We start from the raw sequence: 26,488 nt of genomic DNA on the forward strand, positions 1-26,488 counted from the left end.
CAAACGTATGCACTGCTATAAATCTACTTATTGAATTTTCCCTTACACAATGAGGTTTGCGATCTCTTTGGAGAAGGTACACCTTCCAAATCCATAGATGTTTTTCACTCATCAGTTCTGATGGTTTGTAGGGTATACATGGATTTTTTTGAGGGGGGTCTGTGGAAGGTTGCATTCTTTTAGTGAGAATCATTGAAGTTGAACAACTTTGTTATGTTGTAAGGTGGAAACATCAATGAGGTGGAATCTTCATGGAGATGTAGTTTGAAGATATAATGCTGATGGGTTAGCAGATCTTTTCAATCTCTCCTTCAATGTATTTGTTGATGGTGGTGCACATCCCCTGATACTGGCTAGTGATATGTTTGGTGAGGGCATTCATACAATGTTTGGTTGCTTTAAAGCGCACCATGTTTCTGCTGTAAGCTTCCCAGATGTTAGTCTTTTTAAAAGTGGCTTTCCCTTTTGTGATGAGATGCCTAGTTGTCTGGTGTGGAGAGCTCTCCAAGTCAACAGAAAGTCTGAAGTCTTTATTTGAACCTACCTCTTTTCTTGGCTTCTTATAAAAAGATTGTTATCTGTGTGTTCCTGGCTGTACAACTGTGCAGAGATTGGTGCTAATTGACTTGAATTTGATTGTAGCATGGATACTTGCTCTTCTATAGAGCGAGAGATTGACGTCTTGAAGCACATCTCAGCGAGTGTGCTTCAGTCACAGATGGTGGCTAAATATATCAGGATATTGTGGACTGTGCCTATTGGAATATGGCTAACTAATTGCTTTGCTGGCTTGACCTCTGATTGACTTCTTGTAAGAAATTGGGTTGTTGGTTGACTGGGGTATAAGCCCAAGTCAAGCAGCAACCACAGTCCATGCCAGGATTAGGCACAAGCAACCCAAAATTAAATTGTGCTCAACCCCACCTATAGCTTGGTAGAGAGCAGTCGGGATTAGGGTAGAGGCAATGTGCAAAGTATTTGTGCAACAACTCAAATAGTAACACAGTAAAAAAAAAAAGAAAAAAAAAAAAGGAGTCCAAAACAGATTTTGAAAACTAAAGTGGGATTTAATAAATACAACAAGACCAGAATGACAAAAATACAAATAGTAGAACCGGAGATATTGAATTTTAAAGTTTTTTAAAGAAAATAGCGCCAAAAGCCATAAACCGCCAACCATGGATAACTGGTCACGCTGTACCAGGACAAAGTCAGAAGTTCTGGGTGACCAGGATTTACTGCGTGCAGGCTGCAGGGGCCATGTTAGGCCTGCTGAAAAAAAGTACCTTACATCCTGTTTGCAGAGCCATGCATGGATCCCCATTGAAGATGCGTCTTACTGCTGTGGCAATGCATCAGTTCAGAGATGTTTTGAGGCTGCAGTGAGAGGTTCTGTTGGGTTGACACTGAGGATCCTGTTGACGAGGCTTTCTATGGAAGTCTGGTGCCGGGGATGCAACGCACTGGCAGGACGATACATCGGTTCTGAAGAGCTGCGAGGCTGCGTTTCGGAGTCTGGCATCAGTTCCGCTGGATCCACAGGCTGGCAGAGCACCATAGGCCCACTTCCAAGGTTCCAGGACTACAGTGGCACCACTTGGCAGGGCAGATACACAGATGGCAGAGTCCAGATGTAGATGCAAGGTTGTTGGAAGCCTGTTATGTCGCTGAGGTTTCAGATCAGGAAATCAGCCAACTAGAACTAGTCCAGAAATATTTTGAAGTGGTGGTGTCTGAGGCAAGCACTCCCCCTCATTGCGTATGTATATTTGGCCGGCTGTCTCGGGCTGGACAAACACACATGTGCAGTAGGCTCTCCCTGCATTGCCAGGCTGGAGAGAGAAGGCACAGGCTTGCACTCTGCCTGGGAGAGCCCTGGCTGGGCACTCCCAGCCAATCCTAATGCTTCTCTGAGCAGAGTCAGGATTAGCCGCAGGGCAGGCTGGGAGCCTGCAGCAGTTTTCTGTTTTTTAATTAATACCCCTTCCTCCTCCAACGCCCCTTTTAAAGACTGTGGGCCGCTCCTGGTCTGCGGTCCAGTATTCATACCTTGGTGCCCTGGTTCTGGAAGGTTGGATAAACATCTAGACATTGGCTTTGAAGTTCAAGGAATTCCCTGCCTCTCCTGCCCTTGCTCCAATCTTGGAGTGACAATGCAGGATTATTAGGCCCTTTGTGTGTGGACATGTCACGCCTAGTCAGAAGTAAGGGAGGTTGCATCCAGCTCTTCCCTCTGATTCTGCCAGTGATGCCCCATTGAGTAACACCTAAGTTCCCATTGTGTGTGGTTGTCTAGGAGGAACAGACAATGCACAACTGCCAACTACACCCAGTCATGTGACCAGAGACAGGCTGCAGGTACCAACTAGCTAAGGCAAGAAAATGCCAACTTTCTAAAAGTGACATTCTCAGAATTCAACCTCACCATAAATCAGGATTTTTAAATTGTGATTCAAGAGACACCAAATATGAACCAGTCATCTCTTCCCATTTGGAAATCACACTTATAAAATGTAATAAGGAAACTCCAATGTTACGTTATACAAGAGCTAGGCCTTGCAGTAGTGAAAAACAAATGTAAGAGTTTTTCACTACCAAGACATGCAAAACTTAAAAGTACATGTCCTACTATTTAAATACATTGCACCCTGCCCTATTGGCGGTCCAGGGTTTAACCTAGGGGTGACTTATATGTCTTAAAAATGAAGGTTTGAGCCTGGCAAAAGGTTTATTTTGTTGGGTTGGGTGGCAGTTTAAACTGCACACCCAGGCTCTGTAATGTTTTAAAGGGCTACTTTAGTGGTGGCACAACCAGCGCTGCAGGCCCAATAGTAGCATTTATTTGACAGGCCTTGGGTACATGTAGTGCCACTTTACAAGGGACTTCTAAGTAAATTAAATATCCCAATTGGGGATAAGCCAATATTACCAGGGTTAGAGGATAGAGCAGAAGCACTTTAGCCCTTTTTAGCAGAAACGAGGCCAGAAACTTATGACTAAGGCATAGGTTTGGGGGGAAGACCGCCCGAACACTGACAATTTTAACACTTCTGTTCGTTGGGAATGTGTGCACCAACTTAAAGTCTATGTTGTGTTAACCCAACAAACGTGTTAGGGTAGGTGGGAATGGAATTTTTTGTATTAGTGTTGAAGTCCAATTTTTTCCTATTGGCATGGGAGCGCAGCCTGTTAAACTGCATGATTTTGGCACTTGCTAGCAAGTTTGGGAAAGCATAATGCACGTCTTTGAATTATGCATTGCCTTATGTCCGAAATGCTTGTGTCAGTGAGTCACTACATATACGAATAATAAATAGACTGTACTGAAACAGGTAAAATTAAGGAACAGCTAGAATCTGATAAAGAATTCAGGCAGCAGATTTTTTGTTTCACCTGCTGACAAAAATATCACTTCAACCATTGTCTCAGCAGAATATTCACCATATTTAGACATTTCTGAAACTAAGCATAGCAGTCATAATTTCTCTAGCGGAATTATCAACAGTGGCTACTCCATCAACGGTAAACCACCACTATGTTAATCCTACGCTTAAATACCTTTAACAAATATACTGCCAGTTCTGACGCCCCCACCGGTATAATGTTGCTATATCCCAGTTTTTTTAGGGGACCTCGGAGGAATGGCATTAATTTTCACACTGGCAATCAAGGAAGTATTTTTGGTCACTGCGTGGCATGATTAACTGTGTTCGACAATTACCATCCCTGTCAAGAGAAAACTCTTTTTCCACTTTTTATATTGTTATTTTGCATTTGTACCGTGTGTTTATGGAAGAAAACCTTGAGCATAACGCAATCATGCGCGGGTTCTGAAAACGGCAGACTTATAATATCCTTTCTCAAGGGGTCGTTTTGCACCGCTGACTTGCCAAAATGGCGCCTCGCCCGGTGGAGTTAGCATAATGAATTGTCTTTAGATCGTCGGATATTAAATTTCTTCCTAGGTTTGTGAAGAGCTGAAAGAAGAAAAAATGGTTTGTTAGTGATATACATCCCACGATGCATCAACATGGTCAAACATCTCAATTTATAACCCTACAGAAGTAAAACAAATCAAAATGCTATACTCATGTGGAATGTTTTCTAGGTCATTATAAGTAACGCGAGACATACATTTAAGACAGATTTACACATAACTCCAGCTACTGTCTAATCAAAATCCTGAATACACCCTTTAACTAGTTATGATACTGGAAAATGTTATGCTTAGACCCTGTTGCCCCAGGCTTCAAGAAATTAATACAGATGGGTAAAACCGAGATCAGATATCTTTCTTGGAAAACAGAGCCAATCTGCCTTTGGGAAAGAAAGACATATTTAGTTTCCTTTAGGAAAACACACATTCATTATTTATAAGTGTCAAACTACGCATTCTCTCAACAAACAAACGTCTCATTATTTCATATGTTTGTTTCTTTGCCATAATGACATTTTGTTCCAAGCAAATATGAAGCAAACTTGGATTTTGTGCGCATTTGCGCCACCTTTGGCAGGTTCTAATACTCATGATCTGTTTTGCACATTTTGTACAAAACATTGTAATACGCAATCTATAAATAATTTGAGTAAAATCTATTAAAACGTAGCATTAGAAAATAATACTAGGCTGATTTTACTCATTTTCAAATTAAATAATTTGCAAAACTCGACCAATAACCGGCTGTGTTGCCTTTTATGAGCAACATTTGAGGAACCTGGATTAGGAACCAGCTCTTCATGCTCGGGCAAAAGAGAACAAGACTCATAATACCTAAATGCTTTAGGGTAAACTCTGTCCTAGTGCAGGCGCATTGTGGGCTGCCTAGAGCCAAAGCAGTTGCCCTTCCACCATAGTATAGGTTTGCCTGCATGATGGTAGAACTTCACAAAACTATCCTTTGAGGCTTTTTACTATTTACGTGTGTTCTGTAGAATGCAGCAAACGTACAAAAAAGAAATAAAGAGCAGAATTGTTAGAAATTGAGTCTCTAGTTGGCAGAGGTATGCACCTTGTCCAAATAGGTACCACAATCCCAGTCAGGGTGAGTCACATACACCCTAAATTAACCTATGCTCACACTGTGGCAGCTTGGCACAGAGCAGTCAGGCTTAATTTGAGAGGCAATGTGTAAAGCATTTGTGCAACACTTAATTACAATAAAACAGTAAAATACACCACAAAAGACACCACATCAATTTACAACAATAGATAATATTTATCTGAGTAAAATAGAAGCAAAGTGATAAATATCCAATAAGTGAAATTCCAGATATGAACTTTTAAAGCAGGAAGAGTATGCCCAGACATGGGTCCCATGCTCGATATCCCACCAGATTCAAGCTAACCTGAATGATATGGGTTGATACCCAAAAACCAGTCCCAGTATGCTTGTTTCTGGTACAGGAAGGACCCAGCCTCACAGTTCGGGCTTGACCATTCCCCTGGGGAGTAGGGTCAAGACTGATTTGAATATGGCTGGGTCCAAACTGGAATGGCTTGGTGAGCAAAAAAATGATGGATTTAGACCCAGATCAGTGACTGGCAGTGAATGTTTGACATTGTTCAGCATTTCATCAATCATCTGTTCTTTTTGCATTTGTTGCCCTTAGTGGGAAGGGTATGCCCAGATGTGGGTCCCTTGCTTGCAATGCTACCAGATTCAAGCTAGCCTGACTGATGAGGGCTGAAATCCTAAAAATGGTCCCAGGATGCTTGTTTCTGGTCAAGGGAGGGCCTGGAAGTTTGGGCTGGACTGTTCCCATGGGAGCAGGGTCAAGAGGGATTTGCTTATGGCTAGATCCAAACTGGAATGGCATGGCAAGCAAAACAAATGATGGATGTAGGCCCAGATCTGTGACTGGGGTGAATTTTGACATCATTCAGCATTCCATCCACCATCTTTCTTTTTGCATTTGGTGCCCTAAGTGGGAAGGGTATGCCCAGATGTGGGTCTGTGCTTGCTATGCCACCAGATTCAAGCTAGCCTGGATGATGAAGGGGTGATGCCCTGAAGCGGGTCCCAGGATGCTTGTATGCGGTCAAGGCAGGACCTGGCCTCACTGTTCAGGCTGGACTGTTCCCACGGACAACAGGGTCAAGACAGATCAAGACTGATTTGAATGTGGCTGGATCCAGGCGGGAATGGCGTAGCGGGCAAAAAAATGATGGATTTAGGCTAGATCTGTGACTAGTGTGAATGTTTGACATTGTTCAGCATTCCGTCCATCATCTGTTCTTTTTCCAACTTTCCAAAACTGGCATTTTCAGGCTTGCATCTTAAAAAACAATTTCACCATAAGTTTTTCTTTTAAATTGGGAGTCCAGACACACCAAACTCCAAATTTCTATCTTTCCCCAATCTGAATTTATACTTAAAAGCTGCTTCCTGGTAACCCCGTTGTTAACTTACAGTAGAGATATGCCTTGCAGTAGTGAAAAATGAATGTAATATTTTGTCACTTGCCGTAGTTAAAAATGAATGTAATATTTTGTCACTACTAGGACATGTTAGACTTAGAAGCACATGGCCAACTTTTTAAATACACTACACTGTCCCTTTGTGGCTAACTAGGCCCTACCTTATGTGTCACCTATATGTAATTAAAAGGAAGGTTTGGGACTGGCAGGTGAGTGCACTTGCCAGGTCGAAATGTCAGATTAAAACTACACACAGGTTCTGAATTAGCAAGCCCGAGGCATGCTTGAAAGGCTACTGTAGTAGGTGGCATAATCAGTGCTGCAGGCCCACTAGTAGCATTTAATTTACAGGCCCTGGGCACAAATAGTGTACTTTACTAGGGACGTACACGTAAATTAAATATACCAATTGTTGAGAAGCTAATGTTACCACATTTAGAGTACAGAGCACCTGCACTTTAGCACTGCTCGGCAGTGGTAAAGTGCCCAGAATCCTACAACTAACAAACACATTGTCAGGAAGCTAGGAGGAGGAAGGCAAACTGTCTGGGTATGACTCTGCAGAAAGGACCATTTCAAATACAACCCCTCATGCCTAAAGACAGGGTAGACTAATCAATACCTTGATGGGCTTCCCTGCTTAGGACTATAGAACACTAACAATGGTCAGCTATTGCCGGGGCACTTCTCAGTTTCATGCCTCTTTGAACCCAGTTGGATCCCTCTGTCTACACTCTCGGGGCCCACTGAATTGACCCACAAGGAACCCTTCTCCTTATCTGTGGACCCCATCTGTGCAGCACCTAACCTTAATATGGTCACAAATGCATCACAGTAGGCAGACAGTACCACCATGGCCAACAAAGTGATGTGGCCCATTCCACCCCTTGAGTCTGACTTCTGTCCCCAACAAAGGGAAAACACTGTCCATATGGACAACAACCAACAGAGGCCACTGACAGCTGTCAGTGTCAACAACCAGGCCCCAGGCAATCCAGGAGTCTCTGACCTCTGGGCGTTCTTAAAATGGTGGGGGGTAACCCCAGTTGCCTTGCTCCCTTTTTCCACTCCACCTCCACCAGGTAAGAGGTGGTATCCTGAGATTGGTCAACTAGCCTGGGGTCTGTACCATGAGGCTGGACAGGAGACATGAGTGGGCTCTCCCTCACCACACTCCTCTCTCTGGGGTCCTGTGCCCTCCGCTTTGGAGGTGTACCCCCAGAAAACTGTACCGTTAGGGCGCTTGTGGCAGCTGCCCAATCCAGTTCCCCTGACACTGAGGGCAACTCATTCCCCAGAAGGATATCTTTCGGCATCTGGGGACTAACTATGTCCTTCCTCTGGGTCACCTCCGCATCCCAGTCAAGGGATACCAGGGCCATAGGACATAAGGAGTCCTGCCTATGGGCTGCTGTCACCCTACACACCTAGCCAGTGTGCTGTTCTGGGGAATGTAGACTTTCCAGCATCATGGTATGGTTAGTCCCGGTCTCCCTCAGATCAGTGACTGGGACCCCATTCACTGTCACCTGGTAGACACCTACCCTCATGGGTTCACCAATTCATCCTATGAGGCCAGCTCCCTTCTAAGGGAGATAACGGCATGGTCTATGACCTGCCCCTGGGGTCTATTTCCCCCTAAGGCCAAATTGGCTACTCCTGTGAAGTTCCCACCAGTGGGTGGCTTTTTTGGACAAATAGAGTCCCTGTGCTTGTGTCCTAGCTGAGAACAATCTAAGCAGTGGGATTGAAAATGGGGTGCCTGGGGCCTTCACCCACCTAAACCTCCCTGCTTCTTCTCAGAAAAGACAAGAGAACCCTTTCTCCCCCCTTAACCTAGGACTTGCCTGAGTCTCCCTTGACCGCCACCTCACTCTGTTGCGGGGAAGCAGAACCACCCTTCTTGGGGTCACTCCCAGGTACCTTCTTAAAGATACAGGTGCTAACCCAGTGGTCCGCCACCTTGTCAAGCTCTCTGGGGTCAGTGAGCTTGCTGTCAACAAGGTGTTGGTGCAGATCTGGAAAACAAAGACTGAACAGGTACTCTGTTGGAAACAAATTGTACAAACACTGATAATCGTTTACCTCACGTCTCCTCACCCACCATCCAGAACCTTACAAAAAATGATCCACACAATTTGCCCCAGTCTGTTGGGAAAATCTTTTAGGTAACCCTGAATTTCTACCTATTTTCAATGGGGTCAAACCAAACTTCCTGATTAGGGCCTCCTTCATGCAGAGACACCTCATTTCTTCCACACACTAGGGATGTGTCTCTAGAAAGTACTTCCCCAATCTGCTTCAGGGAACTTGTGCATTTGCAGAGCAATTTCATAGGCCTCAAACCATCTGTCTATGCTGTCTCCCACCTCAAAATCAGACACCAGACCCTTGGATATATAGACACTCCTGTCAGAGGGGACAGAGGAATTGCTGCCACCGTCACTGCTGGACTCCACCTGTCTGGCTTTGATGTCCAGCACTCTCAGGCTCACCTCCTGACAACATAAACTTTTTCTCTTCAATAGCTAATATCTTTGGGTTCTCCTCCCCCTCCATGGCAAGCCTTTTTATTCCTAAGGCCTGTTACTTCTTTTTCTCCTCCTCCTCTATGGCCAGTTACCTTTGCTTCTCAAATTTGAACTTTCTTACCTCCCTACTGTCCTCTAGATACTCTGGGAACAGGCTTTTGGATGACACACCGCTCCCTGCCCTGGAAAGGGCCCTCATTCCTGCGAATAGGTTGCTCACCTCTCCCACAGACAGCCACCCAAGGCCAATTTTCAGACCATGGTCGAAATCATTCTCCACATCCAGCTCTTTCCCAGTCTCCTCTGAGGTCTCATTTGCTGCAGCGTGGGCTGCAGAGTAGGCTTGTGGTGCCTTTTACAATTCAACCTTCTTGCTCCTTGCAGGCAGCCCAAAATCCTTATAGAGAACTTTGAGCTGGGCCACAGTGTAATTATCACATTTGGCCAGCTCAGAGTCCATTTCTGCAGGTGCAGATGCAGACCCTTGAACCAGAGATATGATTTAGAGTAAAAAGCAAAAATGCCAATCAGGGAGAATTGAAAAACCAAAAATGCCAATTGAAGAGAATAAGGAAAAACATGCCAATGCGGATCGAAGGCAATTGATTCAAATTGGTCTAGGTGGGAGTAGTAGTGTACAGCAAATTGCTGTATGGCACTGTACAAATACAAGTCCTGCCATCACCACTGATCACCAATGTTAGAAATTGGGTCTATAGTTGGCAGAGATACGCATCCTGTCCAAGTAGAGACCACACACCTAGTCAGGGTAAATCAGATATACATTCTATATTAACCTGTGCTCACCCTCTGGTAGCTTGGCACAGAGCAGTCAGGCTTAACTTAAATGGCAAAGTTTAAAGTATTTGTGCAACACTTAATTAAAGTATCACATTGATGGACACCATAAAAAGACTCCACAGCAGTTTAGCAAAATAGAGAATATGTATTTGAGTAAAACAAAACAGCAAAAATCCTATTGGTAGAAGTCGAGATGTGCATATTTAAAGATTAAGGGGCATATTTATGCCCTGTTTGTACCAAATTTGTGTCTTTTTTTAAACGCAATTTCGGCGCAAACCTAACTCCATATTTATATTTTGACGTTAGACATGTCTAACGTCACAATATAGGAGTTTGCACCATTTTTTTAAAGCGTTCACCTACCTTGAGATGAGATGTAAGGTGGGCGTTACAATCTAAAAAAATGTGCTATCCGCATATCCCCATATTTATCCCCTGTGCTAAAATGACGCATGCGTGGGAGGAGGGGCTATTTGCACCATTATTCAACGCCTGGGTCAGACCAGGCTTTAGGGGACCTGTGGACCCATTTCCATGGCTAGACACCATGGAAATGGGTCCACAGGTGCCCTCCCCAGACCCCAGGGTCACCCCCTCCAGAGAGACACCAGAGAATGGGGGACCCCATCCCGGGTAAGTAGGGTAAATATTGGTAAGTATTTTTAAATATTTTTTTTAAGTGCCATCGGGGGCCCTAACTTGGGGCCCCCTGCTTGGCACAGAGTGCAATGGCCATGCCCACGGGAAACTTGTCCCCTGTGCTGACCATTGGGGTGGTGGGCATGACTCCTGCCTTCTATAAGGCAGGAGTCATGTGATATGGATGGTTATGCGTCAGGAAATGACGCTATTCTTGTTAGAGGCACTTGTTTTTGCCTCAAACAGCCTAGCGTCATTGGTTGACGGTCAACCTCCATCTCCTCCACCGCCACCCCCACCCGGCTAACGTCTAAAATTATACTTTGCCTTAGGTGACAAAACTCATTGCACCAGCCCTGACAGATGGAGATAGGCATATATTTTAGAGACATGGATGCAACCAGCTATGTGGTCCCCATATCATTATGATTTACAAAAACTATAACACTGTGATCTCTGCTGGCTTAGAGGCAGTAAATGCAAGGTGAGGTAATTAGCAGTCTGTGGAATTGAAAGCCATGGTGGTAAAGAGGACTGGGTGGAAAATAATCTTTAGAGATCATCGATTTTCAGCCACTTACAACAGATGAAATGTGAAGAGTAAGAACTGTAATATTACCCTGAGAGACTTAGGTGGCAGAGAGACAATAACTTTACATCATACTAAAAAAGCCAGGAAACAAAGCAATTGCATGAGAGTCAGTATATCTGGAAATGTTCTCTGATCAAATGTGGTGAATTGTTTTTTTTCCTGCAGCTACTTGCTGCTAACAGTAACATGTATGAGGTTTTCATCACTTGGATGTGTGGTAAGAATTACTAGCTGTCAGATGATGTAGCACGAGAAAGGAACATATTTGCTGCTTGAGCTCCATATATAAACCAGCTCCATATATGAGCCTGGACCACCTTTGAAGGATGTGAGTCTATTGGCAGGTGCTTCATTTGAAAAGGTGGTTCTAGATGGGGCCCACTGGCACTCTTTTTTAAGGACTGGGACTTATTTTTAGTCATCAGACTTTGACCCAGAGCAAGAAAGAGAGAAAAACAGCAAAGTGGAAAAGAAGTAGGAAGAGAAAGACAGAAAAACAGTGGTAAAGGAAGAGAGCAATGATGAAAAGGAACCTTCTCATATAGGGATACTACATTGGTTAATGAAAAAGGTATAAAGTAAAATAAAAAGACAACCTTGGTATTCAGCAATCCCAGCATTAGATAGAATCGCTTGTAGTAGAAGCAATGGGCATGGCACTTATTTTTTTACAAGTTGAGCATGGCCTATTAGTAAAGGATTTCCAGGGTATAAAAGAAGACTTTTGTTGTACTAACACGTGATAAAATAGTTACTTGAAACTAAGAATTTCTTTTAGCCAGTAATTTTTTTTTTTTTATACTCTATTGTGGTATTTATGTAATGTGGACCTTACCATACGGGCAGCATATAGCTTCACATGAAACAACAGATTACATAAAACAGGTTGATAACAAAGATCTGCCCTATTGATTATGTGGGAAAAACTTTGGTTTGATTTAGAGTTTGTGGATGGGTTACTCTGGCATAGCAAAGGACTCCGGGATTAAAATTACTTCTTGATTCGATCAAAATCCATTGTTGTTGATTGAATTCATGGAGAAATGACAATTTTCAAACCATTAAAGTGTGCGTTAAGAGGAGATGTATTTATTCCAGTTAGTGAAGGTGTGGAAACCCCAGGTTGTACTGTGACATCTCAAAGGATGTCAGAATTGTATTTGGCTATACCAGTGGTGCCAAATTACTGAGAAAGAAGGTCCTTTAGCCTTTCCTCAACATGGAACCTTTCATTTGAGAGTTTTAGATCACTTGAGGCAAATAATGTATGAGATGAAACTGCCTTCAAGACATGCACAATTTAAAGTCCTTAGAGTTTGTGAATTAATTCACCAAAAAGTATGAGAACAGGATGCAGAAAGCAATTAAGGCACTTTTGGATGCTAGATGGGACACTGAGCAGCAAATACAGAGAGCAGACATATTAGATAGAGTGACAATGTTTCCAGATATTTCAGGTGAAGAAGAAGCAGGTACTAAGCTTAAGAGGAAAAAGAAACATACATCAAAAGCAGAACACACAGCAGAATATGAGAATGAAAAGACCATTTCATATAGGAGAGTGATTCAGATGATGAATTCATAAATCTGTTATTGATGAATCGTCCCCCACCTTTTCATGCAGTTGAGAAAGGAACGAGAAGTGAAGCAGGACAAAGAATAACCTGAATGTGCCAATTGCTCCAGTTCTGCGGACCCCAAATCAGATAGTTCCATGTACTCCCACTAATTCAGTAACACAAGAGCCTGTGGTCTACCCACCAGTTCCAACTGTTAGTACAGCACAGCCCAATTTGAGTCCAGTTGTTAATCAAGTAGCTCCAAGTCCAGTTATGAATCAGGTTATGCCCAATCCATTTGTGAGTCAGACTGTGTCCACACCTTATATGAATCAGCCTGTTCACAATTGTGCCCAACCTCTGTCAATGCCTATGCTCACTCCAGTTCAGTCATCTCCGAATGTTATTCAGAGCAGGGAAACGTTTCAGTACTGTTTTAACAGGTCAAAGTGCTGGAATGACAATTCCACAGAATCAGATGGGTCCCATTATCTCACCTGATTCATTGACAGTTCCCGTGACTATAGGTTCCGTTGTTTCCTAGAATGCTTCAGGTAACCCTGAAAGCAGTTCCCATTCAGTGAATGTTTCAGCTGTCCCTGAAACTCCACTTACATCTGCAGGGTTATCACCAATTGATATGCAGGGAGCGGTGTATTCAAGCAATTCAGAGATGAAGAGATTTGCTTCTTTAGTTCAACCTTTGACACCTACAAGAATTAGAGATTCTAACCACCAGGAGCAGTTCATTATGTGAGGGTTCAACAAAGAAACCCACTACCTTACATACCCACACCTGATCAGATTACGAGTGTACTACATTCTGGAACCCCACAAGTAGGTGTGCCCCAGAGAAATATTTTTAGTTTACAAGGTTGTTCAACACAACAGTTGACAGATTGGTTAAATAATTTGAGGCCGCAAGGTGCAATTGGTGCGACAAATGGCAATGTTAGCTCAGAACAGACACCTGAGAGAGAAAGATCAGTGAACTAGTCCAGATTAAAATTTGAATTAAATGAATTAATTATGGGAACATTAGACAAGGTTCAGTTGGAAACATACACAAAAGGTGAATTGCGATTCATTAGAAAAGATGTTGCTCAACGTGCAGGACTGCATGTGGGAAGACTTGAATATGGAGCCAAAAGATATGGGTCATTTTGTGTTTGGATTTGTGCAAGGACTGAAACCAGAAATGAATGAAATGATTCATAAGCATTTAATTTGTTGGTAGAACAAACTGATTGATGAGATTCTGCAGTATGTCAGATAATGTGGTGATGACATTGAACTGAGGCAGAAAGAGCTGAAGGAGAAATTAATGGTGACGAATCTGAAAGCTGCACAAGCAGAAATTCAGGGCCCGCAGATGATGGTGAAGACTACTAGAATACAAAATGTGTGTTCTGCTTCGCTTCAAACTAAGAGGAAATGAGGCTAAAGAATGCAAAGAATGCAGCACCCTTGTTCTGAGTAATTAATTTATTAAGGCACTTCCCAGGTCTCAAACAAGAGTATACAAAAATATTAACGTAAGCATTTACCTTAAATGCAGCAAAACATGTGCAGACACTAAAATAATCACAGCAGTTAAGTAATACTAAGCAGAAAATGTGCAAAACATCAACAATGAATATGTATGAAGTGAACATGTATATATTTGTGCACGCACACAGCAAAGCTAGATAATTAAGAAATAAAACAATGGGGATCGAATCCAACATCATCCTTGTCCTTACCAATGTCAAGCTGTGGAACCCTGGACAGCTGAGACAGGAGCAATATTCCCCAAAGGGACTCAGATTTTTTTCGAGCAGTGTGTCCACCATTAAAAATGGGTTCATTTTGACTCAGTGCCAAGCTTCCCCACCTCATATATGTTAAACAAACCCAAGAGGAAGGTTCTGGTAACCTTCCCCCTCCCTTCGAGTAAGTTGTGAAATTCAAGCACTGTCTGTACTTGGTCTGTGTTGAAAACACAAAAGAATTGGCCAGATCCCAATGCGCTTTTCCAAGACAGAGCCTTACTATTCTCTGCTATAAACATTCTCATTCTGGTATGCTCTGATCACAGTTGAATCTCCCCTGATATGTTCCCTTCTCTGGTGAGAAGAGTGAAAACAGGTTCAATGTAGAAAACAAGCTGTGCATGGAAAAGTACTTGCACCACTGATGTGATGGCATTTGAAGCTAAGCTAAACACAAAATGGAGTCAGTGGTCTAGATGGAATCGATGGTTAAATACAGATAGTATTACAGAGTGCAACAGCATGTTATTGATGTACCTCATTTTAAAGGTAGAGGACATGGCGTTCTGACAGATCAGAGTGGAAATATAGTTGATGTATAGTCAATGAAGGAAGCACTTCCATGACACGCTTGAGGAAATCTTGGATACTGGTGACGGGAATGTCCTTATAATAATGTGAAAACCTTGGTGCAAAGTGGTGGTTTTGCTCAGGCTGTTGGCATTGATCAAGTTCACATTCAAACAATTCAAAGACCGGAGTTCAAAATGTGATTCCTTCCACAGGAGTACAGCAAATGCAGGTTTTGCACCACAACAAATGCAGGCTCCATAAGCCCTGACGTCACAGCAACAGCTCAATGTTCCCCAGCAAAGCATGAATCAGAGAGCAAATGATTTGAGTGATGAGGAGTTTTCAGAAACATTTAATAGTGACAACTCAGATGATGAGTGCACCTTAGCAGCATCCTTAGAAGTAGTTCAACGTTGTCCCTATGTAAACGCCAATGTTATGGGACACAATGTTTAATTCCCGGTCGACACTGGAGCTAATAGTTCCACTGTCATATTCGCAGAAGTTCTATATTTGCCCTTGTCAGGAAAAAGAGTTCAGGTAGTAGGAGTAACAAACAGACAATTGACAAACCCCATTACAGAACATGTCCCAGTGAAAATAGGTTTCTTTGAGGACAAGCACTAATTTGTGGTTTGCGATTCAAGTGCATTGAGTCTGTTAGGGCGCGATCTCTTGTGTAAGCTAAACAGTTCCATTACCCACACACCCCGAGGAATAGAGATTCAAACAAATGATGGAGAAGATGTGCCCTGTCAAATAATTGAGCAGTACTCGCTTGTCACATTGTTCCCAGTGATGATAGTTAAAGATTTGCCTGATGAATTGCAAGAGACAGTTTCACCAGAAGTCTAAGATTTTTCAGGAGAAGAGATTGGACCCATAAAAGGAGTTGGTCCAGTTAAAATAACAGTGAAGCCAAATGCAGCGTATCCCTAAAATATGACCCCAGATGTGAATGCAGGAATAACTCCTGTGATTGAAAATTTCCTTGTGCAAGGTGTTCTAAAGGAAATAATGGGAAGTGCGTGTAATTCCCCTATTTTATGATTGTGGGAGCCTAGTGGAAAATACTGCATAGTTGAGGATCTGAGAAAAGTGAATGAAATTGTTGTTCCTTGTTGTCCAGTAGCACTACGGGCCTGATTACAACTTTGGAGGAGGTGTTAATCCGTCCCAAATGTGACGGATATACCACCAGCCGTATTTCGAGTTCCATAGGATATAATGGACTCGGAATACGGCTGGTGGTATATCCGTCACTTTACCGTCACTTTTGGGACGGATTAACACCTCCTCCAAATTTGTTATCAGGCCCTAAATCTTGCAGTGATTTTGTTTCAGATCCCATGGGAAGCTGAATGGCTCACAGTCATTGACCTTTGCCATGCATTCTTTTTCTGTTCCCTTCCATGAGGACAGTCAGTTTATACTCGCTTTCAAATTCGGAAGCTGTGTTTTTTAGTGGTGTCATACTCCTCAGGGGTATACGGAGTCACCATCAATTTTTAATCACATTTTGAAAAAGAATTTGGAGCCCCTTAAAATGCAGTTTCATTCAGTTTTGGTGCAGTACATTGATGAGTTGATGGTTGCATCAAAAGCATATGAAGCCTGTAGGAGAGCTAATATTGACATTTAAGTCACCTAGGAGAAAATGGGCATAACGTTTCCCCAGCAAAGTTAAATATTGTGAGAAAGAAATAAAATACTTAGGTCACCACATTAAGAAAGGTGCAAGAAAAGTGTCCCAAGAGATAATCTCAGTATTAATGCAAATGAACCCACCAGTAACACAGAGCGATGTCAGAAAGTTTTTGGGAATAGTTGGCTACTGCTGTCAGTGGATTCCAAATGTTTCCCTTTTGGGATAGCCTTTACTGAGGTTGATACGCAAAGATGTGTCTGATCTAGTACCATTTGATGACGAATGCATGTGTGCTTTCACTGAGCTGAGAGCGAGTCTGTGCTGAGCTCCAAGTGTGGGAATGCCATATTACAACAAGTGTTTCTCTTTGCTTTGCTGCAAAAGAGATGGTTGTGCACTGTCAGTTTTGACACAGTTACATGGAAATGCAAACAAGCCTGTGGCTTATTTTTCTGCCATACCAGATCCTGCAGCTGCCTCTTTGTCCAGCTGTTTAAAAGCTGTGGTAGCGATGAATATCAGGATTGGACAGTGCAAAGACATTGTCATGGGTAACCCCCTGAATGTTTTTGTTACTCATTCTGTAGCGGTTCTTTTTACCCATACCAAGACACAACCACCTGACAAATGCTCGTTTAGCCCATTATGAGCAGGTCATTTTAGGATCATTCAATGTAAACATCAAATGTTGTAATGTCCTGAATGTGGCCACGTCCATGCCAAATCTTGCTGAAAATGTAACTCACCACGAGGAGGAGGTAGAGCATGACTGTCTCAATGTGACTGATCTGTGCACCAAACAAAGACCCGATATTCAAGATATCCCACTTGATGAAAATGACTATGTCATATTTGTTGACGGCTCCTGCTTAAGAAATGCTGATGGAAATCTCAGATCTGGTTATGCAGTTTTCACAATCTCAGGTGTGAGACTTCAAGGAGTCTTTTCTGCCCAAGAAGCCAAATTGGTAGCTCTTACTAGAGCATGCAGTGTTTCTGAATAGCTTAAAGTGACCATTCCTACGGATAGCCAGTATGGTTTTAGTGTTGTTCATGATTTTAGACATTTATTGTACCGAGGAGGATTCATAACCTCATCTGGATCACCTATCCGAAACTGTGACAAAGTTTACCAATTACTGGAAGCATTACAGTTACCTTTGAACATTTCTGATGTGAAATGTGCAGCACATCAAAAGTCAAATGATTATGCATATGCTAACCAAGTGGCCCGATACTATGCTCTTCATGGCACATCCTTTAATGAGGAATGGAGCTATGGTAGCAGCACTGATGAGACAAGTCAAAACTTTTTTATGACAGCAATTGATACTTGGGAGGAAGTCAAAAGATTGTAGGAAGAAGTGCAAGAGGAAGAATGAAGAGGCTGGAGTAGAGCAGGTTGTGTTCAGAGAAATAAGGATGATGTTTCACGTGAAAGGAAAGCAGTGTTGCCAAGTAGTTTTTTGTCCCCAGTGGCAAGATACTACCATGGACAGGCTAACATTGGTAGAGATGCAATGGTCAGAACATTCAGACAAACATGGTACAACCACAGATTCAGACTGGTTGCTGAAGCAGTATTTTACAGATGTGTTACATGTCAACAAATGAATGTAGGGAACACCCTGTAGTTAACCTGAGTCACATAGGTAGATCAGGAGGTCCCTTGATTTCATTGAAATGTCTGTGTGTAAAGAACTAAGATATGTTTAGGTGATAGTATGTGTCTTCTCGCAGGAACTGTGCCATGATCTGAGTCAAGGCCTGGGTTCTGGTGAAGAAGCATGTAAGAAAGTCATGCTTGGAGCGACATTGGAAAGGGCCATTCCAAGTCGGTCTTGTGACTACAACAGCTGTGAAGAGCGCAGGTCACCCGGCCTGGATTTCAGGGTCGGATGAGCCACAGTCGCCAAGTTTCAGCTCCACATGATCAAATAGCCCCTGTTCCTGGGTTAGGTACAATGAGCGAAGAGGTCCAGGGTCAGCCAAGCTCTGGGGACTGAGCAAGTGACTGTCCGAACAATGGACTGTCTAGTGAAACTCTGAGCAGGTCTGTGGCAGTCAAAGGTGAAGGAGGGTAGAGCTAGAGTCAGTTGACTGCTGCTAGCTCAGTAAACACTGAAAGCCCAGTTGCGCCTGTGAAAGGAAATGTGATTAGAGACCACTTGCCTGATAAAAGTCCAGACCCAGCGATAGATGTGTCTCCTACTATTGCTGAAGTAACTGAAGGATCAGAGCAAAGTGACAGTGAAACTGAATGTTGTGTGACAAGGAAGTCAAAGAGAAAAAAGAGTGCCAAGTCACAGGTACTCAGATACTGAATTTACTTATTTCACATCTGATGATTGGGACAAAGAGTTTGTTGCCTTTTATGCTAACAGCTCATCTCCAGCTAACCATTTTGGAACCTGAAACTGCTTTGGAATTGCACGTTGAAATGACATTGCCACTTGATGAACAGAGACATTACTTGCTGGAAGTACTCAGAAGTGATTACCAGATGGTTTAATATTAGAGACATTTAAACTTTTAATAGTGATTTATTAGCATTTGTAAGTAGAAGAAATGAATGAACTTTCTAGAAGCTCAAGAAACTTGTAAATAATTGTAAATATTGATTTTTGATTTTTGGGTTTTTGCTTTGCCCGCGAAAAGAAAAGAAACAAAAGAAAAGGAAAAGAAAGAAAAGAATAGGCAAGAAAAGAAACGAAAAGAAAACTGAAAGGATACTGTAAAACAATTGTGTTGCTTTTGAATTTTTGATTTTTGAATTTTTGTTTTTTGTAGACTTGAGTAAATATGTGGTCTGAGTCTAGACAAGTCATGAATCCTGATCATGGTAAAAGGAGTACATGTAAGTATGTGCATGTAGGACTAGCAGCAGTATGTGTGTTTGCGAGTATTTTATTGATAGTTGGATTTAGTCTCCCTGTGAGACATGAGATTGAGAGTACCATTATATCACTGTTAGAAGATTTAAATACAAAACGAGGTCCCTGTATGAGGATAAGAGATTGTTACACACTGACAGGCCAAAGGAGATTTAACATTGAATGTGTATTATAAGTTGCTGCTTGAATACATTGAGATGATGAATGCGTGTGATTGTTATGCTTGCACACAGATCCCTTCATCAGTTCAAAAAGGAATTACTTACCATAGTTTGCCACTAACTTATGGAATTTCATGTAGCCTGTTATTAACACTGTTACATCAGCAGGAATAGTTCCAATATTTCTATTCAATTCTGACTCAGTGTTTTCTTTTGTGCCTATTAATTAGCAGCTGAGTAGTGTAACTAAAGCCAAAAACATTGACATTGTGTGAGGTTTCTTTGAACCAACCCTGGTGTTTGGAACCACATACACACACAGAAACAGTTTAACCTGCATTCTTACACCCGTAGAAAAAGACTTCATTGGACAAGTAGATGATGGAAGGAAAGCTATGAAAGCCAAAATAGAAAGGGAGTCATTTTACAAAACTGTCAGAAAGACACTGCACATGCCTCAAGTAGCAATAACTAATGGTATTGAGCTTTAGATTGGCAAAATGTAGGTATGCTTTATATATGCAGGCCTAGGTCAAAGACAGATACACAATTTGTAGATACTAGTGAATGTAGACCCATATTTTTGTTTAGGAGTGTTTGGACCTTTATATTGAATGGACAAGACCCTGCCATACCAGGTGTTTATTTCATTTGTGAGAGAAATGCCTATCATAAGCTGCCAAAAGGTTGGTATGGTATACATTACCTGAGAGTGGTATTTCCTAAAATTTGGCATGTGGAACATTTTGAGGACACTGCCTGGAAAGAGAAACTAAATTACAGAACTGAGAAAGGAGCCAGTGCTGCAGAGATTACAGGAGATATTTTTGGTGCCATTATTCCATCAATTGGAGTGATCTAGAATCATATCAAGATTAGGGAATTGTCAACGGGAGTAGATAAATTATCTACTGACACAGCAGGTGCCATGCTATTGATGGACACAGATATACTTGCTATGAGAGCAATTGTTTTGCAAAATTGTCTTGCGTTAGGCATTCTGCTCGCCAAGGAGGACATAGGTGGTCATTATGACCCCGCCGCTTGGTGTAAAAGTGGCGGTAGTACTGCCAACATGCTGGCGGTACATACCTCCCCTATTATGACATTGGCGGCTTGGCCTAAGCCAAACTGCCAAGTTAACACACTCAACACCACGGCGGTAACGAGTCACTAGGCCGCCCATGGCATTTTGACCCTGCCCACCGCCATGGTTTCTGTGGTTTCTATACTGCCACAGAAATCATGGTGGTAGGCAATATCAGTGCCAGGCAATTCCTTCCCTGGCACTGATGGGAGTAGGCAACATTTGCCGCCAATGTCATAATGAGGGCCATAATGTGTGATTTATTAGTTTAAAGACTTGAGCAAAGATAAAAAATGCACTTCTCTGTCACACTTATTATTATGTATTAACAAAGGTTGTGTTTAAAGCAAAATGTACTGTTTTATTAATGAATGACTAATGAGTTTATAAGTTTGTAATTTACATGCTTTATTAAATTGCAGTGGATAAACTATAATGCATTTGAATTTCTTAAGATAGCTTAACAAGGCCTGCAGAACTCACATTAAGTGCAGTCATGTAAAGATGCTGTAATTATTTTTCTTATAACAAGAAGCATTCTTTCAAAATTCTTTTCCATGAGAAGCAAAACCCAATTTTTAAAAAACTATTGTCTAACTGTGGAAGAGAAATACACTTGTCCTTGAATGTTAAACTTTACAGAAACATGGAATGCATCTTGTTTCAAACTGTTAGGATTCACATGAAACTTAGATGACTCTATTATAAACACCTGAGAACTAAATGGAGTGTTGTGAAGGAATACAAAATGTTTTGAACTAATTAGAGTTACACGGCAATAGGTGATGGTCCCAGACCAAGCCTGAGAAAATACTGGGCTGCTACAATCTGACATTTTATTGATTTTTGATTGGATGGTTCCTCTTTTGCGTGATGTAGTGCCATTAAACTGTGGAATCGCATTGTTTTAGGTGATAGATATTAGTATTGGACTTTGAAAGTTTATCTCTGAAAGAATCCCATTGCAAACCTTTGCAGACGCTTCTTTTTCTGCACTTTCCTGGTGACGCTTGCTGCTGATCTTGATGCTCTGCTGATGAATATTCCCTGAATTCTATTTCCCTTGGAGAGGTATACCTTCTTAGCTGAATGTCATTGCCCCTCAACAGGTCCTTTTTCTATAATAGAATTAACATGCTAATAGTCACTCTTTTTATTTTTCTAGCTAGTGTTTTGTAACCCGAGATATATTTTTCTAAATTATTCTGGCCTTCTTTTGTATTTTGCCCGCATGTGTTTGCACCTCCCCACACATGCATTTCATAATTTGGTTAGCTGTAGGGACAACCTGTGCCGAGCCTAAATTTGCATACTCTGCTTAATTGAATTTGATCAATGTTGATAAAATCTGATCTGAGATACATTTCTGTTTCCCAAATATTATTAATGATATGTATGATTATTCTTGAGTGCCTAATTGTGTTAATGCTAATTAGATTACATTTTATTTTGCCTCTTTGGCCAACCGATGCTGATCATTTATCTTTACAATTTGGTTTTGCGCACTGTCTTGATGACACTAACTTTGTGGTTGTGAAATAAAGCTTTGAAACTTTATCCATATTGGAGTTTCCCTTCCGTGACCACATTGGTCATGGTGTCTAAATTATAGGTTGCATTATTGATGTAAAATTTAGATTATGGTTCACCATACTCCTTACTGAGTCAAAAGGTCAGTTGACCTCAGTAATCCTGTGAAGGATGAAAATGCGCTCACGCCTTTGAAATGCCTTAACACTAAAGAGGGTTCCTTTACTTGCTCGATGTATCTCGACTGCTAGGTATTGCCTTAATTTTCCCATTAAAATGATACTCAATAGTAAATTTATTTTCGCATTTAAAATTTTCATTACATGTTATGGCTGCCATATTTAGACAGGGGTACGTATTCTTTGTTTTGTTTGTAAATGCTTGTGTTATACATTTGTAATAAAATGAAAAAATTATTAAGAACTGGAAATGCTTGGTAAGGCCAGATTTAGTGTATTTGCCTATGCTTTTATGACCTTACCGTTAGACACTGTGTAGAAGCCAGCTGTCCTTCAAGCCAGACCTAAATAATAATCGACATGGCAAGATTTACATATTGATACCATAGTCTCTGAAACGTACAGCAATGTCATCATTTGGGAGTTGTGGGTTCTAGTTTGGGGATTCCTCCATTAGGTAAGGTAGGGGTTTGGGTAAGCGTCCTGTCAATAATTTTGAAGTTTAGGTAGTTTCACAATTTTAATTTTTCATACTTAAATGTTTTGCATAAGCATGAATATTTATCTGTAACACATGAAACAACTGATTGTGCACGTTTCCACGTTTTACTTGAACACAGTTAACTTGGGCATCATATTAAAAAGGCTAACATTAGCATTTTTGCATGTGTTCTTTGTCGTGTGTCTTCTTTTTTTCATTTTAGGAGAAGAGACTTACCAGCAGGCTTGAATAATGCGTTTTAGTTGATTTCTCATGTGAATGTTTAGTTTTAGGCAATCCTGGAAGAGTTTGCTATCAAGTGCAGCTGGGGAGAGCATTGCAGATGGGAGTATCATTTCATGCTTTGGATACTGAAGGCTGAAGTACAATTAGGAGAGACTTCATTGCATTTTACCTTGTGAATTTAACAAAGCTTTTTTTATCATTACTGTATCTTAACCTGATTGGTTCTCTCCATGGGGAAGTGTGTGTAATTGTAGCGAATCGTAGAAAGATGATTTAAACTAATGCTATGCAGAGTTAGTTAAGAGATGCTTTTCTTGCTCACTTTCCAGCTGATGTCCTCTCCCATCGACCGAAAGAGTTAGGCTCTTGGACAAATATATTCTCCACTTGCTTGATTCATTTGATTCTGCCTTTTAGAGGCGTTTCTCTGCTGACACGTTCTGCCTGACTTACCCCAACTTTCCCGAACCTTTTCTAGCTTAGCTAAGTAGGTCTCTCCATGGGAAAATGAGGCTGCTTGATCTATTCTGTGGCAACTTTAAAAACGTTTGCCCTTGCGTTTATGAGCGTGGATTGTTTGAATTATATTGACTAATGCATTTGTGTACTGACTAATGAATAATGGCTAATTTAATTATTTAAACGTTGAACTGTGCTGATCTGTTAATTACCCTTTGTGTTTTACAAATGGAATGTCCACTGTCGTCTTTGTGGGGCTAAATGTGCTTCACGTTATTGAAATGTGTTGTCCTGTGAAGCCAGTCTCAGTGAAGAACTAAAGGTCCATCCTCTTGAGTGCCACTTGTCTGGTCTTTGGACCAGAGAGTTGCACAGTGCACAGAGCTGCACGTAACCACTTTGTGTAGAACTGATTTCATGTGTCCTATTTCTTTGTTCTGCTGTTTGTATTTTTTTCCCATTACTTTAATAGACCCTTAACTTTGATTTTTTTAGAGACATTTCACTTCGAACCCCATTTAGCACAAATTCCAATATCCGGACAATGTGGAATCCTGTGAGGCAGCTGCATTTAGCGGCAGCCAATGAAAACGGCTGCATTCTGCTGCTATCTTGTCAGCTTATCAGCGCAGAGACTGGGAGGGAGTGAGGTGTGGAAAGGGCGAGTGAATCTCGTGATAACTGAGGGGAAGCTTGGGCCTATCTGATGGGAACCTCTGGATCGACATAATAGCAGCAGTTTTTGTTTTTTTTGTTGTTGGTTTGTCAGCCATCTTGTGGTGAAAGAACACCCCAATGAGACAACCACTGACTGTGCATGCATTTATACGGCTGAGTAAGTGACTTTTTATGGCTTCAACAATAACTCCAGTAAAAACAAGGGCTTTGAAGTTTGCTTACTGAATCTTCGCGCTAAGAGGACCTGCCCTAAACAATGAGAGCTCAAACAGGAGAGCACTACAGAAATATTCCTTGTATACCATGTTTTTACACGATTTTGAGCAATCCGTGTAAACAGTGCAGGCAATATTGTCCTGCCTTGGAAGGACAGGTTTTTATAAGCACTCTCAAAACATCAGAAAAGTATCTCTGGGTCCTGGGCTTAGAGAGTTTACATACGTGTTCTTGCCCCATTGTTCAGTAAAGCAGAGTCTAATTTGTTGGCTTCTGAGATTAAGCTGGAGGCAACTCCTTTTAAAGAAGTCGGATTTCCGGTGCAGCCGCACACCCCTCTGACCGCAGCTGAGATACCACCAGCACTTTTACTGTATCAATTTGTTCTTTTTTAGAAGAATCCTCAAGTTTTTTCCAAAATAAAATATTTCTATTTTACATCAATTCAAATTGAATTAGTTATAATTTAACAACAGTTGGCCCCAAGCTATGCATTATGTTGTAGTCCTGAATTATTACCACCAACAGTGTCATTAGCATCGCCATCAGCCCAATATCACATGGCGCTAGGACCAGCATCAGCCCTAGCCGGGCGCGGATCAATGATAATCATCGCTCCTATGAACCATTATTTATAATGTGTTGTGTGTGTATTGGGCCTGCTACTATCCTGTTTTTACATGACGTCAGGTGATAAAATGAGGCAAATAGTGCATATTACAGCACAATTTCATGTACTTCTGAGACACAATACGTTCTGAGGGAAGCTTATGAAATATTAAAACACCTTCATGGTGGCCAATCCATCATACTCTCTCTAGAGATCATGAGAGTTCACCCTCCCCATGAAAAAAGGAAATATTAGTGCAATTTTCAGTACAATTTTGCTTACAATGCCTAAAAATCCAGAGTAGATACAGTTCAGAAAATACAGTTTCATGCACCTTATCTTTTTTCATCGCATTTTTCTTCCCTTCTTCGTGTTATTTCCCTTCGTTTTTCCATCCAGCCCAATCCAAGCAGATGCCCAGGACTTCAGACATGACTTCCTTGGAATAAGCAGAGTAGTAAAAATAAAAGAAAACACACAAACCTCACAATCTCTGCCCTTAAACTGAAAGAGGCAGAGCTTACAGCCTCATTAAGCTAATTCTTAAATTGTGATGAAATTTGAACAGTAGACGGGTCACACCAATGTCACAGGATACAATTTCATACAGCAACAATGAGCATTGAGTAAGTAGCTTTAAATATATATTTGCAAATTGAAATATTTTGGCTACAAGCATCAACTTGTTAGTTTCTAAAAATGCACACATACAAGATTTTCGTTTTAGAAAACCGAACTGTTACCCAAAGATAGAATTTACGATTTTCATTGAAGAACTATATTTAATCTGAAAATACAAGATATTCTTTTTTAGTAATTACATGTTTGATGTCCATACATCTGTTTGCCCATCAAGTGCCAAAAAGTAACACTTTCTTGCTGTGGTCACCATAATACTAGTGATGATGGCTACCATCACTAAATGCCAAGTACTCCCGCCTTTCAGAGGTTTCAGCCTCATGGTTATCGACTTCAATACAGACTTTGCTCTGCCAATCATTCTGTAGTGCTGAGGTTCATTATAGCGCTGAAGAACTGCAAGCAGTGATTTAAGCCCCGCGCTCTCTCTATTAGTGCTTTTTGAAATATTGATTTACCAGCAAAAATTATCCTTGTCAAGTGAGCTGGCCAGGCATTTCTACTCTGTCACCTCACGGGTCGGGGGCTATGTAGCACTCGAGCTGACAAGGGAAACATTTATAGGGATACCGTGAAACTTGCCCAGGGGTGAGTCACCACTCCGGTGGTGACCACTAGCACTGGTTTTGCCTTGGCTGTACGTCACACTAGCATATACAAAAATATCACTTGATATATGCATTATGCCCTAAATGTCTTTTACCAAAAAATCAACACACTGATAAAGGATTTTCTATTAACTCAATTGGTGTGATGCTTTTGTACATTTTTGTCACAATATTTATGTCTGATG

At 41.5% G+C, this 26,488-nt stretch overlaps 1 long non-coding RNA gene across 1 annotated transcript; it reads right to left on the bottom strand.

Annotated features, from left to right (window-relative positions):
* Positions 1-1,046: 1,046 nt before the first annotated feature.
* Positions 1,047-25,497, bottom strand: LOC138303983 (uncharacterized). The gene is made up of 2 exons (XR_011205479.1): positions 25,391-25,497; positions 1,047-3,977 (listed from the first exon to the last, which is right to left on the bottom strand). It is a non-coding gene; the product is annotated as an uncharacterized lncRNA (long non-coding RNA).
* Positions 25,498-26,488: the final 991 nt, after the last annotated feature.

The sequence above is a fragment of the Pleurodeles waltl genome, chromosome 7, assembly GCF_031143425.1.
Source record: "Pleurodeles waltl isolate 20211129_DDA chromosome 7, aPleWal1.hap1.20221129, whole genome shotgun sequence".
NCBI lineage: Eukaryota > Metazoa > Chordata > Amphibia > Caudata > Salamandridae > Pleurodeles > Pleurodeles waltl.